General features: G+C 34.8%; 1 non-coding gene across 1 annotated transcript; it reads right to left on the bottom strand.

Annotated features, from left to right (window-relative positions):
- Positions 1-8145: 8145 nt before the first annotated feature.
- LOC145122963 (small nucleolar RNA R71) lies at positions 8146-8252 on the bottom strand. The gene has a single exon (XR_013714846.1). It is a non-coding gene; the product is annotated as a small nucleolar RNA R71 (small nucleolar RNA).
- Between the last annotated feature and the right edge of the window lie 249 nt (positions 8253-8501).

Here is an 8501-nt window from a genome sequence, read left to right as displayed (position 1 = left end):
TATGATCGTGGTTACAATGCAACGGAGTTTGTGACCGAAACCAATTCCATAGTTGAATTGCTACGGAGGTACCATTCGTAGGTATTTGCTATTGAATTCTGCTATGGAATATGATTTCCTTTGCTTGTTTTGCTATGGAACAAAATGCGTAGCTAATTTGTGACGTCATTTGTTGGGATGTTGTATGCTTAATTAATTTTGTTATACTATGGATGAATTATTATTATGATCATTGGGATTTTTAAGATATGGTTTGAATGAAATGTTTTTGAATTGGTAATATGTGGCATAAACTAATGGATAAAAAATGTAAAAATGAATTATAAAGTAGATATTGCTGGCAAGAAGACTCGAACTTAAGCTTCTGCTAGAAAAGGGCGCGGTTAAGCCAGTTGTGCTAATCAAGTTGTATATAATTTCTTGAAAACATAGTATATAATGAATAATTAACAACGAATTCATTACAAAGTTATTTTTAATTACATTAACCGGGCATGTTAAAGTATATAATGTATGTAGATTATTTTCCTTAATAACGAATTCATTACAAACTAATATTTAATTACATTAAGTATACTTCATCACAAAAACAACATGGGTTTTACAAATACTTCATCATACTCAAACAATATAGCAAGCAAAAATGACTAAAATGCCCTTTTAACAGAATGATGTAAACACAAAAAAACATCCCTGGGCGAAGCCCGGGCTTTCTTCCTAGTTTATATTTATGTATTGATATTAAACCAAATTACAAATTAACTTCATCGCAAAAAACATTAAACACAAAAACATCTAGTCATTATCTTCTTCCTCCTCTTCTTCTTCATCCTCTTCTTCTTCATTGTTCGATGTACTATACTCATAACTACCCTCGCTGTCAGGAATACCATCATTGTCGTCCTCATGAATTTCACCTTCTTCATCAATATTATTTTCATTATCTGAACCGTTGCTTGACATTTCGTGATCATCATCATGATTGTCTGTATCGGCTAGACTTGGTATAATGATTTCATTTGATTCAACTTCATCTTCTTGGAAAGCAACGTCTTTCTGAGGATGATTTTCATCGGTCCAACCACGAGGTTTAACTTTAAATACAGCCCACCAGTCCGAGTTGTTTGTTTTCGAACTTGAGTAGGGAATGTAACAAACTTGAGTGGCTAAAACAAATGGCTCAAACTTGTTGTATTTTCTTTTGACGTTTATCTCGACCAAGTTATATTGTTTGTGAACCTTAACTCCTATGTTAGGTGTTGGATCGTACCAATGACATTTAAACAAAACCGTGGTTTTAATTGGGTAACCAGGGTACTTGACTTCTAAAATTTCCTCTACCTTACCATAATAATTACCTCCTTGGCTACTAACACACAATCCGCTATTGGTTGTTGATTTGTTCAGAGTATGAGCTTCTGTGTGAAACTTGTAACCATTGGCAAAGTATACACTATATAATTTCACTTTTTTGAATGGCATTATGGATAAGTCAGATATAGACTTGTTGTTTATCGGGATCTTACGTGCCTATATGAATAATGGTAAAACACTTAATTAGAGTTAATTATAACCATAACAAAAAATAATAAATTTTAAAAAATACAAAAATAACACCCACATAGTTTTGAAACCATAATGCAAAGTTCTTCTCACCGTCAGCTGCAAGGACCTGTTCATCCATATCCCCCATAAGTTCATTCAAATGTTCTTCAAATATTATGTATCACCATTTCAATAACATTTTTAAGTAACTATGAATGTAATAAATAAAATCATACATGTAAATGTTATTCGATCATAGCAATTACACAACAAATGCTTATTACAATTAAAAGTGATGCATATGTTACGTACGAACCTGATGTAATGCTTGATCTTATCTTCGTTAAGGAGTATGTAAGTTTGGGCAGCATGCACTTCCTCATCAGACATCATTCTATTCGTGAATCTTCCATAATGATGCCCAAGATATGAAAATATATCTAACATGTCGTTGTTAGCATCTGCTTGCTCATCTCCTCCTCCATCATCATTTCGAGGCAACTTTCTATTACGTGTGGGGACACCAGTCTCGAAATAATGAGAGCAAAATATTGATGCTTCACGTAGCAAGTACACGTTAACAACGGACTCTTCCACTCTAGCTTTATTTTTCACATATTTTTTCAACTGATTTAGATACCTATAGTGAAGATTGTTTAAATTAGCTTACAAAAATAGCAACATACATTACGATGTACCATACAAACCTTTCACATGGATATATCCACCGATATTGGACAGGACCGACTATCTTCACTTCGTATGGCAAATGTACTGGTAAATGTTCCATGGAGTTAAAAATACCAGGGACAAAGATGGTTTCTAATTTACATAATATTATTGGGATTTCGGTTTCAATCCTTTCCATGTCTTTTGTTGTGATTGATGTTGCTGTTAATGTTTTGAAGAAAATACTCAACTCTGTTAATGCTTCCCACACTTGTTGTGGCAACATCTCACGAAATGTAATTGGCTTCAATCTTTGCATAAAAACATGACAATCGTGGCTTTTCATTCCGAACAGTCTACACCCTGTTAAATCAACACACCTCCCCAAATTAGAAACATCACCATCGGAGAAACGCAATTTCTCTACCCATTGGCATATGGCTTTCTTTTGATTCTTGTCCAGAGTGTAGTATGCTCTTTCATTATCTTCTACTCCTTTTCTCTTCCTACAATAGAGCTTCAGATCTCTTCTGGCTGCTACATTGTCCTTCATTTTCCCTTTGACATCCATTACAGTGTAAAAAAAGTTTTCAAATACATTTTTAACAATATGCATAACATCAAAATTATGTCTAATGAGGTTTGTTTTCCAATATGGTAAATCCTAAAATATGCTTTTCTTTTTCCAACCATGATCACCATATCTTTTGTTTACATCATCAACATTTAGTTCAATCACTTTTACCAAACCTAATTGTTCAATCTCCCTTAAATTTTGTTCACCATTCTTACTTGGAGGAGGACCTTCTATCACTTGACGATTCTTCCTAAAGTTATTTTTATCCTTTCTATATGGGTGATTTACCTATAGAAATCTTCTATAGCAGTCAAACCATGACATCTTATTACCATTCTCTAGTCTGAATGCTTATGTATGTTTCCCACAGTGTGGACATGCTAGCTTACCTGTTGTAGACCATCCGGACAACATTGCATATGCTGGAAAATCACTTATTGTCCACATCAAAGCTGCTCTTAGATGGAAATTTTGTTTTAAAGATATATCATATGTTACTACGCCTTCTTCCCATAATTGCTCCAACTCTGCAACAACTGGTTGCAAAAATACATATATTTTATGCTTAGGGTTTGACGGTCCTGGCACAAGTGCGGTCAAAAACATGTAAGGCTCTTTCATGCACATAGAAGGTGGAAAATTATAAGGTGTTATAATAATAGGCCAATATGAATATTGTTTTCCAAATGCTCCATGTGGTGCAAACCCATCTGTACTTAGGCCTAATCTTACGTTACATACTTCTGCTGCAAATGAAGGATGACTTTTGTCAAAGTGCTTCCAAGCTTCTGAATCGGATGGATGACACATTACTCCAGCATCATGTCCATGATTCTCGGAGTGCCATCGCATGGAAGCGGCTGTGGCTTGTGAAGCATACAGTCTCTTCAACCTTGGAGTCAAAGGAAACTAATGCATTTTCTTGAAGGATACGCGAGAACATCTGGCCAAATTTTTTGACCGTTTGTACCTATCTGCATTGCAGAATTAGCATCGATAAAGATCTTTGTCTTGCCTCCAATATATCATATATCCAGATCTGCAGCAGTCAATCATCTCCACAGGCAAACCTAGTGCTTGTATTAACTTTTTGCTCTCGTATAAACTACCTACCATATTATTCTCCTCCAGTAACACATCATTTATCAACTGACAGATAGCATCATAACTTTGCTCAGGTATGCGATACTCTGATTTTATATTCAATAGTCTAGCTACAACAGATAGTTGTGTCACTTTTTTACATCCAGGCCACAATTCTTTATCGACTGCATCTAGCATATCAAAGAATTTTTTATCTAGTGCATTTGGCTCCTCTTCAGGATCACTATTATTTAAATCAGGAGCCATTGCATCTATGACCATATCTCTATAAGAACATGCACTTCACTAAAATTTGTGTTTGAATCATCCACCCTTAAAAACGTATTGTCATCATCAATTGTGTTTTCCCCATGTTTATCCCAACACCAATATTCCTCAACAAAACCAAACTTGTACAAATGAGTCTTAACAGTATCAACTTCTGTATATGGTATGTTACGACATTTTATGCATGGGCATTTGATTTTATTTTCGTCTATGAACCTATGTTGACTGGTAGCAAAATCTATAATTTTTTTCACTCCTTGTATGAAAACATGCGATATACAACTACTACTATCTTTTCTTTCATACATCCACTTTTTACTTGGATTGTTCATTATCTTAAATCTGTTAAGTATAAATGTAAATAACACAATATTAATTGTATGTTCATTAATGTTGATTTGAATTCATATATGACATTTGAATTAAATATATAGTTACCATACAAACATCACAAAGGTACCTTCACAACGACTCGTTTCACAAAGCTAATGACCCAATGATGAACAAATCGTCAAAGTTTTCTAATTTGAATGGTTGAACAACTTTTGTAATTGGATAACGGCTTAGAATATTAGTAGAATGCTTTAATTGAGATCGACACTTGCAGAACACATATTCAAACAGAGTGTGTATCGATTAGGAAACCTTCGACAACCCTTGATTTCAATGTGTTGGATGGATATTAGGTCATATTATTGGGTCGGTATTATTCAATAATAGTTTAAAACCCATGTAGTATAAGGGTAATTATAAATTTAAATAACATTCATAATAAATATAAAAATATAGATCTACTTAAAATATAAATTCTATATATATAGCATTTTTCTTAATAACGACTTGATTAAACAAATTTTTTTATTTCCATAACAAAAATGCCGCATTCACTTTATAAGTTGCAAATAGACCAAAGTGCCATTGAAATCTAACCAAATTGGTCACAATGAACTTTTGGTTAGTAAAATGGAAAAGACAAAAATAACATACATATCAAAAGTAACATATATATAAATACATATCAAAAGTAACACCAAAATACACATACAATATGCATCAGTAATTGTGTGAATCAAACAAATATCATATATACAATTACTCAAAACTAATGTCAAACATCCTAGCAAACTTTACAATACATGCATCCCACAAACAAATTTCACAATTCAACAACCAACTGTCTTGATTCATAAAAGCTATTCCATAACTGCTCATAGAATGATGCTTTGCACAACTTCTATGTAAGCCATGGAATTTTATCTGCTTTGACCGCCTTACCAAGTGGTTTTGAACCTTGTTACAGGTATGCCTTAGATTCCAACTCCTTCTACTATTAACGTAGGCATTATTTAACATGATAAGAGCTTCTTCCTTCCTTTCAATGCCTTCGGCCATCAACATCATTCCCAATACGAAGATCGCATCTAACTACCCCTGATCGGCTGCATTTTGAAGCAACTGTTTCCCTGCTATTTCTTCCCCTAACACAAAATACTTCGCCTGACATACAAATAAGTAATCATACAATTTTAAAAATACATATATAGAAACTAATTGAATTCGCAATAATCCGATTGATTAAAAAAAGAATACCATTCCATCGTTGAACAGTACGTGTGGGTTGTTCAACATTCTGCATCTGCTTATGACTACATACTATCTATTACTTAAGGGACGAAACCTTAGTCGATTTGTGTCTGATATTGTCATATTTATACATATTTTTAGGCGATAATTATTTACATTTTTACTAAAAATTTGGTTATTTGCATAGAATAATGGTACTTATAAGCTAAAATTATATTTTGCAGCCAAATAGAAGCATTTTCGAAGATAGGGACTGAAATTGACAAAACATGGAACTTTGGAGGCTTGAAGGAAAGAAGAATGGAAAATTCAGCAGACGTACTCACGACGTGAATAGTTCAGGATTCACGACGTGAGTGGAGAATTTTAGAAGATATGCATCCGGGTGGAAGAATCCTTGTTGAACACGAAATTGTCATATTCACGACATGATGCTTATCGACTCACGACGTGAATCCGGCAAATCTAGAAAATATATAAACTCTTGGTCATTACGAATTGGGGACTTCTTGGCTGATAGAAGGAAGACTTGGAGACGATTTTTAGCGGAGAAAAAGTTCTGGAATAGAGTTCACACCAAAGGAAAAGAGAGTACATAATTCATTCGATTGTTTGGTACTTTGACATGTTTATTACTTTGAATATGACTTATACTTGTTTGATTGCTACTATGAGTAGCTAAATCCAGCTACTCCTGTTTAGCTAGATGAAGCTTGTGACATATGGTTTAGTTTAATTTATCATGGATTGTTAGTTGGTAATTTGCTTGTGTTCGATTTGTTACTACCTAGCATGTTAATAATTGTTTCTTTAGTTGCTTGAACTCATGTTCTGTGTAGTTAGTGAACATTAAACTGCATGAACTTGTTAACCTAGTGAATTAGTGAACACTAAGTTGCTAGAGCTAGGATCGACCAAAATCTTAGATAGTAATTGAAGTAAATAAATTTAGTTGTGCTAGAGAACATAAATTATAACCATAATTGTGTTTGTATAATAAATCTTACATAGCATACCCATAATCTATAACTGGTTATGTGTTTGATTGTGTGTGACCATGCATAGTTTTACATGAATTAGTCAAATATTAGTAAATTTGGACTTAAATTGCTAATAGTATAATATTTGGTGACCAACTTGATAATCCATAATTGTTAACTAACCATAAGGCAGAAGTGGATTCGAACTAAACAGAGTGTTTTCAGTAATTGATTGAATTTGAGTAAAGTTCGTCTGATCTTGTAAAATCAGATAAAACCCTTTTAAGCTGTTAATAATTAGGCTAATTTAGTAGTAAGTAGATTAATTAGTTACACCGTTCCCTGCGATCGACACCCGACTTACCCAACTATTCTATTATTCGAATAGGTACACTCCCTAGGTGCATCTTAGTTAGTTAAGTTAGTTAGGTTATAAATTATAAAACGTGTGGGTACTTTTGTGCACATCAAGTTTTTTGGCGCTGTTACCGGGGAACGGCTTAGTAATTACTGATTTATTTGCTTTAAATTAATCGATCCTTTTTGTGGGGTAAAACCTGCAAAGAGTTATTTTTTTCAGTTTAATTTTTTTTCTGCATTATAGAACTCACGACGTGAGCTTTACAGGCTCACGGCGTGAATCCTGTAATCCTCGTTTTCCTAGTTTTTTTTATTTGTCTTTCTTAGTTTAGTTTTACGTTTTTTTTTATTTTGTTTATCTTGCAGAAGTACATGACCAGAGGGTCCAACACACCTATGGTGCCACCTCTTGAAGATCCAGAGTCTGCCCTTCACAAAAAGAAAGAAAAAAGCGCGAAAGAAGATCACACACCAAAAAAGACACCCTTACAGGAACTCAAGTCAGTGTTCTCAAAGAAGTCGGGGAAGAAAACGGGAGAGTCAAGTTCATCTTCAAAGGACAAGAGTAAAGTTGAGAGCATCGATCAAATACCGATCCCAAACGAATCCGAATACGAATCCGAAGCCGAGTTTGGACTATATACGAGCGAACTAGAAGACGAGCCAAGAAACGAGATGGCAAACATTGAAGAAATGTCCATGGGAGCTTATAAGAAGCGAATTCGAGATGATGTTGGTCCCGGTGTAGTACAACCCGCGATTCCTTCCACTGCCACATTCGAGCTGAAGGGACATATCCTCACTGCACTTAAAGATATACCGTTTTATGGGAAGGATCATGAGGATGAATTTAAGCATCTAGATGAGGTCAACGACATTGCTGACTACTTCAATGTCCCGAATGTCAATAGAGATACCGTCTTACTAAGGATGCTACCAGTCACTTTCAAAGGAGCTGCAAAAGACTGGTTGAAAGCACTTCCTCCTCGTACAATCACTACTTGGGCTCAAATGCGTGAGCAATTTCTAGATCAGTTTTGCCCACCGTCCAAGATAGCTAAACTCAAGAAGGCAATAGCCAACTTTGAGCAACAACCGGGGGAGTCGTTATACGAAGCTTGGGAGCGCTACAAGGGGTTGTTAAGAAATTGTCCTCAACATGATCTAAATGTTCAACAAGAGATGTCTATTTTCTACGATAGGGTCAATGTTATGACAAGACAACTGCTTGACTCTCAAGGGCCATTGACAAAGAAGAATCCAAGGGAGGTGAAGGAGTTAGTTGAAGAATTCGCAAGACACTCTCGTGAGTACCACAACCCAAGACAAGATGGATCAAAAGGTAGTGGGGTTGCACATTCTGAAGAAATGGTTGCTATGATGGCTATGCTAAATACTATGGACCAGAGATTAAC

Source organism: Lactuca virosa, chromosome 6, assembly GCF_052849685.1.
Source record: "Lactuca virosa cultivar CGN04683 chromosome 6, Lactuca_virosa_CGN04683_v6, whole genome shotgun sequence".
Taxonomy (NCBI): domain Eukaryota; kingdom Viridiplantae; phylum Streptophyta; class Magnoliopsida; order Asterales; family Asteraceae; genus Lactuca; species Lactuca virosa.
Note: the sequence above shows the minus strand (reverse complement) of the source record. Positions and strands in the feature narration are given on the sequence as shown.